This window comes from Gossypium hirsutum, chromosome A07 (assembly GCF_007990345.1).
Source record: "Gossypium hirsutum isolate 1008001.06 chromosome A07, Gossypium_hirsutum_v2.1, whole genome shotgun sequence".
Classification (NCBI taxonomy): Eukaryota; Viridiplantae; Streptophyta; class Magnoliopsida; order Malvales; family Malvaceae; genus Gossypium; species Gossypium hirsutum.
The window spans coordinates 8,464,624-8,482,680 of NC_053430.1; the positions used below are offsets into that span (position 1 = coordinate 8,464,624).

Below are 18,057 nucleotides of genomic sequence, written 5' to 3' on the forward strand. Positions count from 1 at the left end.
ATGTTTATGGATTTGATGAACATAATTTTCAGCTCGTATTTGGACAAGTTTTTGGTGGTATTTATAGACGATATTTTGGTTTATTCTCAAGATGAAAATGTGCATGCTGAGCATTTGAGAATAATGTTGCAAACTTTGCGAGAGAAACAACTGTACGCCAAATTCAGTAAATGTGAATTTTGGCTATGGGAATTTAGTTTTCTTGGGCATATAGTATCTGCTGAAGGTGTCAAAGTAGACCCGAATAAAATTTAAATGGAAGCGACCGAAGAATATGCCAAAATTCGAAAGTTTTCTAGGACTAGTTGTTTATTATAGGATATTTTTAAAAGGTTTCTCAATGATAGCTTCTCCGATGAGTCGTTTACTATAGAAAGATGGAAAGTTTGAGTGGACTGATAAATGCCAACAGAGTTTTGACAGATTAAAAACTTTATTGGCAGAAGCACCAGTGTTAGTTCAGCCAGAATTGGGTAAGGAATTTATAGTTTACAGTGATGCGTCATTGAATGGTTTAGGTTGTGTTTTGATGCAAGATGGTAAAGTAATAGCCTATGTTTCACGACAACTAAAGCCACATGAAAAGAACTACCCGACACACGATCTTGAATTGGTAGCCATAATATTTGCATTGAAAATCTGACGGCATTACTTATTTGGTGAAAAATGTCACATATTCACCGATCATAAAAATCTAAAATATTTGATATCACAAAAAGATTTGAATTTTAGATAACACAGATGGCTTGAGTTATTGAAAGATTATGATTTTGTTATTGACTACCATTCAGGAAAAGCCAACGTAGTGGCGGATGCTTTGAGCAGAAAATCCCTGTATACTTTGTAGTAATGAATACCCGATTATCATTTTCTGATGATTGTTCAATCATAACTGAGTTTACAAGCTAGACCAATGTTTACAGCAGATCTCTGAAGCTCAGAAAAATGATAGTAAGTTCCAAGCAAAATAGGTACAAAGTGAATCGATTCCTGACTCAGAATTTCAAATTGGGACTGATGGTTGCTTGTTATTCAGAGGTAGAGTATGTGTACCGAAAGATTCAGAACTAGTACAGAATATTTTGAATAAAGCTCACAATTGTAACATGTCTATTCATCCTGGTACTAATAAAATGTATAATAATCTGAAAAAGATGTACTGGTGGCCGGGAATAAAACGAGATATTTCTAAGTTTGTATCTAAGTGTTTGATATGTTAACAAGTAAAAGCTGAACATCAGTTGCCTTCTGGACTATTACAGCTGGTTACGATACCAAAATGGAAATGGGAAAGAATTACTATGGATTTTGTATTGAGGTTACCCCCGTCTCTAGAGAAGAAATATGCCGTTTGGGTAATTGTTGATCGGTTCATAAAGTCTGCACACTTTATTCCAGTACATATGGATTTTTCCTTGGATAGATTGGCTGAATTATATGTTTCTGAGATTGTCAGGTTGCACGGAGTGTCTGTCTCCATTATTTTAGATAGAGATCCTCGATTTACATCTTGATTTTTGAGCAAATTGTAAGAAGTTCTGGGTACTCAGTTGCACTTTAGCACTGCATTTCATCCCCAGACAGATGGTTAATCTGAATGGGTAATACAGATCTTGGAAGATATGCTTCGGTGTTGTATACTTAAGTTTGAAGGTAACTAGGAAAGGTATTTTTCTTTGTTGATTTTGCTTATAATAACAGTTATCAGGCTAGTATTAAAATGGCACCGTATGAACCTTTGTGTAATACCCCAAACCCGGCCTAGACGTTGTGGCCGAATTTGGCGGCGTCACATGAGAGTGTTTTTAGAAAATCTTAGCAAGTGAAAAATTGTTCAGTTCTTTATCGTTACTTAAGTCGTGAAATCTCCAAACCAATTATTAGGTGAACACATGTCATTATAGCGGAAGCTAAAACATTATTAATTCATTAATCAATAACTTAGTAGTTTAAAAACCCGAAATAAACAAAAAAAAATAGTTCAAGTTTAAAGACATTTTAATCCCAAAATTAAATATCTAAAATAAAGCAGACAAATAGAATGTTACTCAAAAATCCATAAATGTCCAACAGTGGTCACCATCGAGCCCTCTGTCGCACCGATCCATCTACTGCTGAGGATTACCTGACATACAAAATAAACAAAGGGGTGAGTTTTGGCAAACTCAGTGTGTACATCCCCACAAACAGCATGCATATAAGTAGATAACAGAGTACAGATAGTTCGGCCTTAGCCATACAAATATCGCATACATAACAGACCAGATAACACAAAAGATGCCCACCAACCCTACACACCATCTCCGACCAACCCAACACACCATGTAGGGATAAAATCGACCCACCCAACCCTACACACCAAGATGGGGATACAGTCAACCCATCCAGCCCTACACACTAAAGGTACCGTATGACAGTACTCTATAGATAAGGCAGCGTAGCTACCAAATATTAGGCAAATCGCCTCTCAGACTTCCTTCTCTTCACAACAATACCAACACAATGCAATGCAACATACATCTCATGACATGCTAATATGCAGATATCAGATCATATTAATATCATGGTAGAACAGACATACAAAATCAGAAATTTACACATGTTTAAAATTACATGCTTTTGCATACAAATCAGTAATCAATTAGAGTATGGGGTCTGAGTAACGCTTACCGACCCTACAATTAGGTCACAATAGACTTAGGTGACCCGTGCAACCTTACAGAATATTTCACATTAATTGGGCCCACATGCCTGTGTGCCCTGCTCGTGTAGGCCAACGCCCCCGTGTGGGTCACACGGCCCTAATTGGCCTTGCCCGTGTGGATCACATGGCCTGGCCCAAAATTCCACATGCCAGTGTGGTTCACCCATGTAGGCCCACACGCCTGTTTGGCCCTCACGGCCCATTTGCCTGTGCCCGTGCCTCGCACACGGCCTATAAGCTATCACACGCCCGTATCTATCACACCCGTGTGGAGCGCGTATGGCCTTGTTCGTCAGTGACATGCCTGTGTCTCGTGATGCAGGCTACCACACGGGCAGACCACACGTCCGTATGGCGTCGACAGACTGCATTTTGGCTTCCGCCGAAACTTGTTTTCTATGTGATCAGAGTACACACCTGGTTCATTTTCGCTGCTAATCCAACCACGAGCACTCCAAAGCCTAAGATTGACAATACTGAGCCCAAATCAGTCACTTAAATCAACTTACATAAAAATGGACAAATCTCGAAACACGAGATCTACTTACCCTTGTCGAAGAACGGTGAATCCTCGCTGTTAAAGCTCGATCAACAATCCACAGAACCCTTAATATCCCCTTAACAGCAACCAAAATCCCCTTAAACAATTCTTAAGAAAATCATGAAATTTAATTTACGCGATACTTACCAAAACGACAGAACCGCTAGCAATACGCCTAAGCTTATTGAAAAAGTTAAAAAACGAAGGGAACGAGGAAAAAAAAGAGAGTAAATTTCGGCAGCAATGGGTTTTGGGAAAAGACGAAGATGACAGAAAGCAAAAACTTTTGTCTAAAAAGAAGGGAATAAGTCTTAATTTTCCCTAAACCCTAACTCAGGTTCTGACGAAGCCCAATTCTTAGCCAAAACTTGCAGCAAAAATAATCCCAACACTACTATAGGGAATCAAAATCCCGACCCTAAGTGTAATCCCTTGCCACTTAACCACTAGACTAGCAGGCCCATTCTGATATAATCTTACTAATATTTAAACTTAAGCCCACTAGACCAGAGTAAGGCTTTATTCAAATAAAAACCAAAATTTTAGCCCAAGTTAAAACTTGAACTTAGGACCTCCTAAACACACCCCAGAGCACATTACAACTTAACCCAACATGTTTAAAGCCAAAAATAACATAGACCCAATCATTCAGATATTTCCAAGCCCAATAATTACAAAAGTCAAAATTAGAGAAATTTAGGGCATTACAACTCTACTCCCCTTAAAGAAAATTTATCCTCGAATTTTACCTGATCAGAAAAGGTGAAGATACTACTATCGCATCGAATCCTCTGGCTCCAAAGTGGCCTCCTCAGTGCTATGATTCTGCCATAGCACTTACACCAAGGGAATGGACTTCCTACGTAAGACGTTAAAGTCACGATCCAAGATCTGCACAGGCTCCTTCTCAAACGTCAGATCTGGCCTAGCCTCAATCTCTTCTACGGGCACAATATGCGTAGGATCAGAGTGATAGCGTCTTAACATCGAGACGTAGAATACGTCATGAATGCGATCTAACTCTAGAGGTAGCTCTAACTGATATAAGACTGGCCCCACTCGCTTAAGAATCTGGTACGACCCAATAAACCGAGGGCTCAGCTTACCCTTGTACCGAACCTCAGTACCTTTTTCCATGGCGAGACCTTTAGGAAAACTATATCCCCCACAGAATACTCGATGCCCTTTTTCTTTAAATCTGCATAGGACTTCTGTCTATCAGAAGCTGCTTTCAGACGTTCCCGAATAAAGCGAACCTTATCCTCAGTCTCTGAAACCAACTCCGGACCCCGAACACGCCGCTTACCCAACTCAGTCCAGCACAAAAGAGTGCGACACTTACGGCCATAAAGCGCCTCATATGGTGTTATCTGTATACTAGCCTGATAACTGTTGTTATAAGCGAACTCGGGTAAAGGCAAGTACTCCTCCCAACTACCTCGAAAACCTAGTAACAACCCCTCAACATGTCCTCCAGTACCTGAATCACCCTCTCTGACTGTCCATCTGTCTGAGGATGAAAAGTAGTACTGAAGTCAAGGCGGAAACCCAAAGCCTCATGAAGTTTCCCCTAGAACTGAGACGTAAAATGAGGATCCCTATCAGAAATGATCGAGATAGGTACCCCATGCAGCCTCACTATCTCCAAAATGTAAAGCTTAGCCCAACTTCTGTAAGGAAAAGTCCGTCCTAACAGGAATGAAATGTGCAGTCTTGGTCAATCGGTCTAGGATGACCTAAACAGAATCCTTCTTAGTGGGTGTTAAGGGTAACTCACTAACAAAGTCCATCGTTACTCGCTCCTATTTCCTCATCGGTATCTTAACCTGCTATAGCAAACTCGAAGGTAATTGATGCTTAGCCTTAACTTGCTGACAAGTCAAACAGCGATCAACAAAGTCTGTAACCTCACGTTTCAATCCTGGCCATCAGTACAACTCTCGAAGGCTTGATACATCTTGTTCTCTCCGGGATGCATAGTATAAGGGATACTATGCGCCCCCTCAAGATCGACCACCTCAAATCCTCATAATTAGGTACACAGATCCTATCTTGGAAACGCAACACCCCATCACTGCCAATCCTAAAATCAGTGGTTGTCCCACGCAACTCAAGAGACTTATCTCCCAACCGCTTATCCTTAATCTAATCCAACCATGTCGATTTAATCTGCAACTCAGCCAGAAGACTCCCATCGTCATAAAGACTCAGTTGAGCGAACAACGCTCTCAAATTAGCCACAGCCCTACGGCCTAATGCATCAGCCACCACATTGGCCCTTCCAGGGTGATACTCAATACTGCAGTCATAGTCCTTGAGCAGCTCAACCCATCGATGCTGCCTAAGATTTAACTCCTTTTGAGTGAGAAGATAGTTAAGGCTCTTGTGATTAGTGTAGACAGTACACTTCTCACCGTATAGATAATGCCTCTAAGTCTTTAATGCAAAGACAACTACCGCCAAATCCAAATCATGCGTCGGATAATTAGCCTTGTGAATATTGAGCTGACGAGATGCATACGTGTCCACTTTACCATCATGCATCAAGACGTAACCCAAACCCACGTGTAACGCATGACTGTAAACCACGAAATCCTTACCAGACTTAGGTTGTATCAGAACTGGAGTTTGAGTCAAGACTGTCTTGAGCTTCTAAAAGCTCTCCTGCTGAGCGTCCTTCCAAACAAAAGGAACTCCCTTACGCAACATCTTAGTCAATGGCGCTGCGATCAATGAGAACCCTTCTACAAAGGATCGGTAATAACCTACTAGACCCAGAAAACTATGAACCTCCGACACATTCTTCGACTGTTTCCAATCCAACACAGCCTCAACCTTATGCGGATTCACTTTAATCCCCTCTGCAGAAACTACATATCCTAGAAATGTCACTTCTCGAGGCTAGAATTCACACATACTAAACTTCGCATATAGCTGTTTCTCCCGAAGAATCTGCAGAACCACCTGTAGATGCCTATCATGCTCATCCTCCGTCCTAGAGTATACCAAGATGTCATCGATGAACACTATCATAAACTGATCTAAGTAGGGCTGGAACACTCGATTCATCAGATCCATGAATGCCGCTGGTGCATTAGTCAACCCAAAAGGCATAACTAGGAACTCGTAATGTCCATACCGAGTCCGAAATACCATCTTATACACATCGGCCTCTTTTACTCTCAACTGATGATATCCTGATCGCAGATCGATTTTAGAGAACACAGAAGCCCCTTTGAACTGATCGAATAAATCGTCTATCCTCCGAAGTGGGCATTTATTCTTAATTGTAAACTTATTCAACTGACGACAGTCGATGCACATCCTCATCGTATCGTCCTTCTTCTTTACAAACAAAACTGGTGCTCTCAATGGAGACAAACTAGGATGAATAAACCCTCGATCTAACAGCTCCTGAACTTGAGCCTTCAGTTCTGACAGCTCCTTCGGTACCATTCGATAAAGGACGATAGACACCAGAGCCGTACCAGGAATCAACTCAATCCCAAATTCTACCTCACGGTTCAGAGGTAATCTTGGTAATTCCTTTGGAAAAATATCTGGAAAGTCCCTCACAGTACGGATGTCCTTAACCGAAAAGTCCACAGAATCAGAAACACGGATGTAGGCGAAGTATGCTTCACATCCTTTCCTCACCAGCTTCTCTGCTACCAATGTAGATATCACATTGCCCAGATAATTCTGTCATTCTTCAATCACGACTACCTCAATACCCTCCTCAGTCCTCAGAACCACCATCTTTTCAGCACAATCCAAACTTATACGATGATTCATCAACCAGTCTATACCAAGAATTAAGTCGAACTCCCCAAACGAAAGTTCTATCAGATCAGCCAGAAATACTGTTCCTTGGACTTCCAACAGAATCTGAACTGTTTACTAACCCTAACAGACTGCTCCAACGGTCTCATCACAGAAATCTCACTAGAATTTCTCTCATACTATATTCCCAAAGTCTCAGACACAAAACATGCAACGTAGGAATGTGTAGAGCCTATGTCTATCAGTGGAACATAAGGTACATTAAGAATTAAGAACGTACCAATGTTGACATCCGGAGCATCTCTATCCTCACGACGACGTACAGTATAGACAAGTACAAACTGCCTCGCTTCATTCGGCCCAGCACCTCGGCCTGGTGCTCTCTATCCTCGGCCCATACTGTTATCACCCCTAGCTTGGCCTCGGCCCCTAGGTGGCTGCTGAACTACCCTTGGCAGCTATGCAGTCTCAGTAGCCGGAGCTTGCATCTGGTTACCCCTCAGTGGACAATCTTTAACTCGATACTCAACTGACCCACACCTCAAACTAACTTTAGTAGACCTCCAACATTCGCCCGGATGACATCTGTTGCAAAGCTAACAAATCGCCACCCCAGCAGGTGCAACAGTAGGCCCAGTTCTTGCGGGCCCATCAGATCTGGCCTTTTTCTTAGGTCTCATCCCAGTACCATAAGACTTAGAATCCCTTTTAACCTTTCCTTTCTCGCGGTTTTGGTGCTTAGATCGCTTCACCTCCTCGGCTATCTTGGCATTCTCTACCAAGACTGAAAAATCCTGCTCCCTCTGAGGAGCTATCAAAACCCTCAGGCTATCTCAAAGGCCATTCTCGAATCAAACACAGCACTCATACTCAGTCGCCACTATGCCTCATGCATAACGGCTCAGCCTCAAAAAGTCGGCCTCATACTCGGCCACTGAACGATCTCTCTGAGTAAGATTTAGGAACTCACACATTCTATCGTCGATATAACTGGTTCCTATATACTTGCTCTAGAAAGCCGTCCTAAACAAGTCCCACGTCAAACTGTCAGGCTGAGTGCCATCCCTAACCGTCAGCCACCACTGATACGTTTCATCGCGAAGCAACGAAACAACCTCCTTGAGCTTCTACTTGGAAATAAAATCCAGATCATCTGTAATACGCTCCGTGGCCTCCATCCAGTACTCAGCCACATTAGGAGCAACTCCAGCGATGCCCCTAAATACCTTAGCCCCATTGGACCGGAGTTGTTCCGTAACTGACCCACGGCCTCCAGATCCAACATTAGCCCCAACGACCCTCTCCAGGATTGGCAACATGGCCTGGGACAATGCGTCGTCCCCAGCTGCACGGTCTTGAGACTCAGCACTAGTCTCAATAACAGGTGACACTAGTGTCTCGCTAGTGTCTAAATTAGTGATCGTATCAGATGCAAATGACTCAGCTCGAATCCCTCTACGGCCTCTACCTCAGCCTCTAATACCCCGTCCACGAGTACCACGCGTGCTCATTGTAAAATCAAATTAATCTATATTAAAAATTTTATGCATGTTAGTTTACAGTTTCGATAATTGTTATCGGGTATTTTATGCAGAAGAGTTTTCAGAGTACTCAGAGTCTGTTATCGCAAATCGTAGTTTACTACGGTTTTCAATTTACACTACCTAGAGTGTTTCAATAAGCATACTACCTACAGTAGTTTCACAGCAAACATTAGTATTTTCGAACAGGAAATCAATATATTCTAAACTTGCTTTCAAATAATTTTATACAAACTTTCAGAAACTTACAGGATCGGCGCCGGAGACTCAATGAACCACATACTCATTATCAAAATTATTTCAAATCGCTTTTCAAATCATTCTATAAAAACCAAATTTTGATACCCAAATTCACAGTCGAGTTTTGCAACCAGGCTCTAATACCACTAAATGTAACACCCCAAACCCGGTCTGGACGTTATGGCCGAATCTGGCGGCGTCACATAGAGTGTTTTTAGAAAATCTTAGCAAGTTAAAAATAGTTTAGTTCATTATCGTTACTTGATCACGTGATTTCGTGATAGGTTTTAGATATTTATAATTACTAATTCTTGAAACTGACTATTATCGCGATGTAGGCAAGTGTACCTATCGAACAGTAGTATAGTTTTAGTAAGACCGGATTATCGAACCCAGAGGAACTAAAAGTACTAGTAATGACTGTCTTTTTATTATCTAGCCTAAGAATAAAGAGGTTTTTTGTTTTAACTAACTAATTATCTAAACTAAGAACTCACAGAGAATAAAATTAGGAAATTACTTTTGGGAAAATCCACATAGACTGTACTTGTTATTCTGGCTCCGAATCAGACGATTTATTCATTTAACTTGTTCCGTAGAGATCCCTAAGTTATGTTTTATCCCTATTCAAGACTAATAACGTCTAATCCCTAGATTGAATAACTGAGACTTTTCTCTAATTAACACTCTAGGGTTGCATTAACTCGATCTATGGATCTCCTTATTAGGTTTCACCCTAATCCGAAAAAATCTTGTCACCCTATGTCTAGGCGCGTAATCAACTCTGCTTAATTATGAGAAATGTACTCTTAAACATGGTCTATTCCTCCTCTGAAGAAGAGTTTATCTTGAATTAATATCCTGGGATATCAAAACAAGAATTAAGAACGAATTAAATATTTATCATACGATTCAGAAAATTATAACAAGATTCGTCTTAGGTTTCATTCCCCTTAGGTATTCAGGGGTTTTAGTTCATAACTAAACAAGAAAACATCTCAGAATAATAAAGAATACAAAATATAAAGAAAACCCAAAACTCCTGAAGGAAAATTGAGGAGAGATTTTCAGTCTTGATGATGAATCCAGCTTCTGAGATGGATCAATCAGCTTTCTTGGGGTAATTCCTTGCCCTCTATACTGTGTGTCACTTTTCTTCCTCTTCTAGGGTGCATTTATAGGCTTTGGAATGCCTAAAAGCCCTCAAAATTAGCCTTTTCCAAATTAGACTCAACTTGGGCTCGGCAGGGACACGCCCGTGTGACAAGCCTATGTGCGATTACTTTAGGCCGTGCTCGAGCCTGCTAAATTGACACAGTCGTGTGGTCCGCCCGTGTGAGGAGGTCTAGGCCGTGTTGATTTTCTGTTTTGGTCTATTTTCTCCGTTTTTGGCCCGTTTCTCGTTCCTTTTGCTTTCCTATGCTCTCCTAGGTATAAAACATGAAATTAAAGCATTAAGAGCATCAAATTCACCAATTCTAATGGGAAATCATCCATAAAATGCGTTAAACATGGGATAAAAATGTGTATAAATTATGGTTTATCATTACTTAAGTCGTGAAATCTCCAAATCGATTATTAGGCGAACACATGTCATTATCACGAAAGCTAAAACATCATTAATTAATTAATTAATAGCTTGGTAGTTTGAAAACCCGAAATAAACTAAAAAAAGTAATTCAAGTTCAAAGACTTTTTAATCCTAAAAATAAATATCTAAAATAAAACAGACAAATAGAATGTTACTCAAAAATCCATAAATGTCCAACAGTTGTTGCCATCGAGCCCCTTGTCACACTGATCCATTTACTACTGAGGATTACCTGACACACAAAATAAATAAAGGGGTGAGTTTTCGCAAACTGAGTGTGTACATCTCTACAAATAGCATGCATACAAGCAGATAACAGAGTACGGATAGTTTGGCCTTAGCCATACAGATATTGCATACATAACAGATCAGATAACAGAAAAGATGCCCACCAACCCTGCACACCATCTCTCACCAACCCAACACACCATGTGGGGATAAAATCGACCCATCCAACCCTTCACACCAAGTATGGGGATATACTCAACCCATCCAGCCCTACACACTAAAGGTACCGTAAGACAATACTCTATAGATAAGGCAGCGTAGTTACTAGATATCAAGTAAATCGCCTCTCAGACTTCCTTCTCTTCATAGCAATCCCAACACAATGCAATGCAACATACATATCATGGCATGCTAATATGCAGATATCATATCATATTAATCTCATAGCAGAACAAACATATAGAATCAGACAGTTACATATGTTTATAATAACATGTTTTTGCATAAAAATCAGAAATCAATCAGAGTATGGGGTCTGAGAAATGCTTACCGACCCTACAATCAGGTCACAGTCGACTTGGGCAACCCGTGCAACCTTACAGAACATTTCATATTAATTGGGCTCACACGCCCATGTGCCCTACCCGTGTGGGTCACACGGCCCAAATTGGCCTTGCCCGTATGGATCATACGGCCTGGCCCAAAATCTCACAAGCCGGTGTGGTTCACCCGTATCGGCCCACACGCTCGTGTGGCCCACACGGCCCATTTACCTGAGCCCCTGCCTCGCACACGGCCTACAAGCCATCACACGCCCTTGTGGTGCCCACACGACCTGGTTCGTCAGTGACACGCCCGTGTCTCGCGACCTAGGCTACCATATGGGCGGACCACATGCCCTTGTGGCGTCGACAGACTGTGTTTCGGCTTCCATCGAAACTTATTTTCTACGCGATCGGAGTACACACCTGGTTTGTTTTTGCTGCTAATCCAACCACGAACAGTCCAAAGCCTAATATTGACAATACCCAGCCCAAATCAGTCACTTAAATTGACTTATATAAAAATGGACAAATCCCAAAACGCGAGATCTACTTATCCTCGACGAAGAACGGTGAATCCTCGCTGTTAAAGCTCGATTAGCGATCCACAGAACCTTGAATATCCCCTTAACAGCAACCAAAATCCCCCATAAACAACTCTTAAGAAAATCACAAAATTTAATTTACGCGATACTTACCGAAATGACAGAATCGTTGGCAAGACGCCTAAGCTTATTGGAAAAGATGAAAAACGAAGGGAAGGAGGAAAAAAGAGAGAGTAGATTTCAGTAGCAAGGGGTTTTGGGAAAGGAAGAAGACGGTGGAGAGCAAAAACATTTGTTTAAAAAGAAGGGAATAAGCCCTAATTTTCTTTAAACCCTAACTCAGGTTCTGACGAAGCCCAATTCTTAGCCAAAACTTGCAGCAAAAATAATCCTAATGCTACTGTAAGGAATCGAACTCCTGACCCTTAGCGTAATCCCTTGCCACTTATCCACTGATAAACCGTAATATATACATATTTTTACCCCATGCTTAACGCAATTTATGGATGATTTTTCCTTAGAATTGGTGGATTCGATGCTCCTAATGCCTTAATTTCATGTTTTATACTTAGGTGAGCATAGGAGAGCAAAAGGAACGAGAAACGGGCCCAAAATGAAGAAATGAGGCCAAAGTACGAAATCAACACGGCCTGGACTTCCTCACACGGGCATACCACACAGCCGTGTCAATTTGGCAGAATCGAAGCACGACTCACACGGACGTGTCCCTGTCGAGCCCAAGTTGAGTCCAATTCAGAAAAGGATAATTTTAAGGGTTCTTAGGCATTCCAAAGCCTATAAATACACCCTAGAGAAAGAGGAAAAGAGACACGAAGAAAAGGAGGCAGGGAACTGCTCAAGGGAGGCTGATTGAATCATCTCAGATGTCGGATTCTTCATCAAGACTGAAGATCTCCCTTCAATTTCCTTACAGGAGTTTTGGGTTGTTTTTATGTTTTGTATTCATTATCCTTATGAGATGTTTTCCATTTTTTTATGAACTAAATCCCCTAAATACCTAAGGGGAATGAAACCTAAGACGAATCTTGTTATTATTTTCTAAATTGTATGATAAATATTTAACTTGTTCTTAATTATGTGTTCTTAATTCTTGTTTTGATATCCCAGGATACTGATTGAAGATAAGCTCTTATTCAAAGGAGGAATAGACCCTGTCTAATAGTACATTTGTCATAATTAAGCGGAGTTGATTGCACGCCTAGACATAGGGTGACAAGATTTTATCGGATTAGGGTGAAACCTAATAAAGGGATTCATAGATTGAGTTAATGCAACCCTAGGGTGTTAATTAGAGAAAAGTCTCAATTATTCAATTTAGGGATTAGACGTTATTGGTCTTGAATAGGGACAATAATATAACTTAGGGATCTCTAAGGAACAAGTTAAATAAATAAATCGTCCAATTTGGAGCCAGAATAACAAGTAAAGTCTAAGTGGATTCTTCCTTAGGTATTGTCTTACTTCAATCGTTTTTCCAAAAGTAATTCCCCAATTCTATTTTCTGCGAATTCTTAGTTTAGATAATTAGTTAGTTAAACAAAACCCTCTTTATTCTTAGGTTAGATAATAAAAAGACAGTCATCACTAGTACTTTTAGTTCATTTGGGTTCGACAATCTGGTCTTGCTAAAACTATACTACTGTTCGATAGGTACACTTGCCTACATCGTGATAATAGTTAGTTCAAGAACTATTAATTATAAATATATAAAACTTACCTGTCACGAAAGTCGCGATCAAGTTTTTGGCGCCGTTGCCGGGGAACTAAGGTATTAGGAACGCTAAATTTTTATTACTTTAGCCATTTATTTTTCTTGCAAATTAATTTTATTATTATTATTTATTAATTTACTTTTTCTTTCTCTTGGTAGATTTTTATAGTTTATGACTAGAAAAACCCTGTCAAGACTACTACTTTTTGACGAAGAAATCGATCGCACAGTTTGCAGAAACTAAAGAGAAATAAGGCGAAACTTAAGATACATAGAGAACGAGCAAGACGATGATATCTCAACTCCGACCGAGGAGATGGCTGAAAATCAAGATAATCAACTACCTCTTGCGATACCTATTCAACTAGTAAATCAAAATCCTGCTCCTCGTACTATGTATGATTATGCTAAACCTACTTTAATAGAAACTGAGTCAAGTGTAGTTAGGCCTACTATTGCTGCAAGTAATTTTGAATTAAAACCTAACACTATTCAAATGATACAACAATTTGTTCAGTTTGATGGTTTGTAGGTTTAGGATCCAAACACTCACTTGGCAAATTTCCTGGAATTCTACGATACATTTAAAATTAATGGCGTTTCTGATGATGCCATTCGTCTTCAGTTATTCCCTTTTTCCTTGAGGAACAAAGCTAAACAGTGGTTGAACTCGTTACCACAAGGGTCAATTACCACTTGGAAACAAATGACAAAAATTTTTTTATTAAAATATTTTTCGCCGGCTAAAACAGCTAAATTACGTAATGATATCTCTTTATTTGTGCAGATGGACTTAGAAACTCTTTACGATGCATGGGAGAGATACAATGACCTACTGCGAAGTTGTCCTCACCATGGATTACCTCTACGGTTGCAAGTTCAAACATTCTAAAATGGTGTAAACCCCTCGACAAGGCAAATAATTAATGCAGCAGTCGAGGGAATCATCAAAAACAAAACACCTGAAGAGGCTTACGAATTTATTGAAGAGATGTCACTGAATAACTATCAGTGGTAAGTCATGGGGACTAAGCCAACTAAAATAACAGGCGTTTATAACGTTGATTTAGTTACTATGCTGTCAAACCAGGTAGAACTTCTAAATAAAAAGATTGATGGTTTACTTGGTTCTACTCAGGTACATCCAGTAATGAGGTGCGAGATGAATAGAGGAGGAGCATGCACAGAGTAGTAACCCTTCAACCCTAGCATCGAGGAGGAACAAGTCCAATATATGGGTAATAATAACTCTAGATCCCAAAATAACCCATATAGTAACACTTATAATGCAGGTTGGAGGAACCATCCCAATTTCTTGTGGGGTAGTCAAGGAAATCAAAGACCACAACATCCTCCGGGTTTTCAACAACCACCCTATCAACAGGAAAAAAACCAAACCTTGAAAAGATGTTGTCTAAATTTATCTCGGTGTCAGAAACCTGTTTCCAGAACATCGAGACAGCACTTAAAAATCAACAAGCTTCGATCCAAAGGCTCAAAACTCAGATAGGCCAACTTTCCAAATTAATCTCCGAACGACCACAAGGTAGCTTGCCAAGTAATACCGAACCCAACCCAAAGGAATAGCTCAAGCGATTAATGTTGAAGATGAAGAAGGATTCGTTGAGCTTGAGCCAGAACCAAGGCAAGAAACTATGATGAGCAGAGATTAAGGTGAGGTAGGTCATAATAAAAACAAATCAGTGAATATCGAATATAAACCTCGTGTGCCATACCCCAACGCGACAAGAAAAGACCGCTCAGATGAACAATTTGGTAAATTCCTTAAACTTTAAAAAAAATTACATATTAACTTATCATTTATTGAAGCTCTATTGCAGATGCCAAACGCAATGAAATTTTTAAAGGAGCTTTTAGCAAATAAACAGAAGTTGGAGGAGGTGTCGCATGTGGAGCTAAACGCAGTTTGCTCAGCTATTCTATAGAATAAACTACCTAACAAACTAAAAGATCCAGGGAGTTTTATGATTCCTTGCTTAATTGGTAGTTTAGATGTTAATAATGCATTACCTGATTTAGGGGTTAGTATTAACATCATGCCTTACAAAATGTTCAAACAATTAGGTCTTGGGAAACCCAAATAGATTAGGATGAGTATTCAATTAGCAGATAAAACTATAAGATTTCCTAGGGGTATTGTTGAAGATGTGCTAGTTAAAATCGATAAATTTATATTTCCCGTTGACTTCATTGTTCTAGACATAGAAGAGGATAGCAACACTCCTTTGATTTTAGGACGACCCTTTTTAGCAACTGCTAAAACGATTATTGATGTTGGCACAGGTGACACTTCGTGTGGGAGACGAAACAATTACCCTTCAAGCTTGAAATTCTGGCAATACATCGGAAATTAAAGGTGATCGTCTAAACCATTCTACTAAAACTGACAATATCATGCAACCTACTTTGCAGGAAATGAGTCTGAAGGAAGTACATGAGCCATTCTCAAGCAATCGTAGAGAACCTATTCATGAAAATCAAAGGCTACAAATCAAGGAGCTAGATGAATGGCGGATGCATAAACCGAGAACACACGATAAACCAAACCTACGCTAAAACGAGCTCAATACCTTCCCAAATCAACTTAAGGTTGAATATAAAGTATTACTAGATACCGCAGATCCTCGCATTGTCACAGTAAACCCGAATAAAGAAACCCCTCTTACGGTACTTAGCATTTTCTCATTCGGTACAGTCGAGGTAAGTCATCCCAAGTTCGGCACTTTTAAGGTAAACAACACACGTCTAAAACCTTATTTTGAAGAGAATGATAACAAGAATGAGGAGTATAAACTCCTCGAACCACCATGACCATTCAATGGAGAGGCAAGTCGAGCTTAGACTATAAATAAACGTTTCTCGGGAGGCAACCCGAGCACTAACAGTGTTAACTTCTTTCAATTTTAGTACTTAATACCTAACTTACTAACGGAGATCTTGAATACAGGTTTTCCACACAGACACGGCCAAGTACACAGGCGTTCTTAGGACCGTGTGGAAACAGGTCAAAGATTTTCCCCAAACACAGGTTACGACAAATCGCCACGGTCGTGCGACATGGCCGTGGATGAACCTGCCAAAACAGCACAGGCGTGCGACACGCTCGTGCCTTGAACCCGTGGCCGAACCTGTCAAATTAACACGGGCGTGTGACACGCCCGTACCAAGCAACTGTGGGCGAACCTGTTAAATTACCACGAGCATGGGACTATATACACGGATGTGGGAGAAGCGAACAACGCCAGACACGGCTGTGTAACACAGCTGTGTGCACAAACACACTCAAGGAACACGGGCGTGGGGAAATTATTAGACGCGCCCAAATTTAAAATTCGTGAATCACACGGGAAAAAATTGGGGAACACGGGCTTGTTACCTGGCCGTGTGCCCTAAAATTTATAAATAGGCTACACTATTCATTGTCTTTTTCACCCAAAAAACCTAACACTAGCCGCTGCAAGTCCATACGCCCTCCCCGCCACGCCCGTGCGTCGCCTTCAACTCCATTTTTGACACTCATTCTCCCATTTCTATCGTTTGTCTACTCATTTCTCTCCTATTTCACATATTTATTATGCTATTTATCATAGTAATCTATATTTTTCATTTTATTTTCATCTTTCTATCACTAAAATTTCATTTATAGAACAAGTTATCATCTTTTTCATGTTCAAATTCTTACTCATTACATGATTTCTCTACTTCATTTGATTAGTTAGAAGTGAATATTCATGGCTAGGATAGTTGACATATTCATGCCTCTTGTGTTGACATTTCTGTTCATTCATATAGTATGTTGCATTCCATTCTTTGCCATTTTTTACTTATATCACCATGCTCATGCTACAAAAGTATGCCATTAAACTTATTGTTTTAATTAAACTTAGTAGTTGTGGCTGAACATATTTATGGAATTTCCTCCTCGAATTAAGTCGCATTTTACCCTGTCTACTCATCAAGATGAAGTGCTGATTCTAATTGCAGGTACCATGTCATCTTCACGTGGTAAAAAGGCCGCTGTCCCTGTTTCAAAGAAAAAAAAGGGAGCGTCATCTTCCTTGGGTCCTATTGTAAAAATTTGCCATCTTTTCCTGCAATTCCCCATCGGGCCCCAAGAAGAAATTTTCCAAATACTCCGGGCCCGACCTTTAATTACGGGCAACTTCATCGACTGGGCTACAGTAGAACAACTTCAGTTGGCTGATGTGATTCGGGCCCTCCTAACCACTGACCCTTGGGAGCTTTTCTTTGGGATCATCGAGCCAACATATTTGAAGCTCACGATGGAACTATGCTCAACATTTCATCTTCAGACCGTGATGACGAACTACGATAATCCCGGTACGGTTCAAGTTCGCCAAGGTAGATTAGTCCGCCAGCTAAGCGTCCTAGAATTTGGTACTGCACTGGGCTTATATACGGAGGAGTTCAAGGAGGAGAATAACTTAGATGCTCTCAATTGCCACATCCATCGTTCTCCTTCACGGTGCTGGGACGCACTAGTTCCAAGTGCAGCCACCTATAATCCTAGCCGCTCCAAGGCATCGGTTCTCCCTCCATCCCTGAGGTACCTTCACGCCATTTTGGCT

At 40.5% G+C, this 18,057-nt stretch overlaps 1 non-coding gene across 1 annotated transcript; it reads right to left on the minus strand.

The window, feature by feature from the left end:
- Nucleotides 1-14,202: 14,202 nt before the first annotated feature.
- On the minus strand, nt 14,203-14,308 carry LOC121203794 (small nucleolar RNA R71). The gene has a single exon (XR_005898731.1). It is a non-coding gene; the product is annotated as a small nucleolar RNA R71 (small nucleolar RNA).
- Between the last annotated feature and the right edge of the window lie 3,749 nt (nt 14,309-18,057).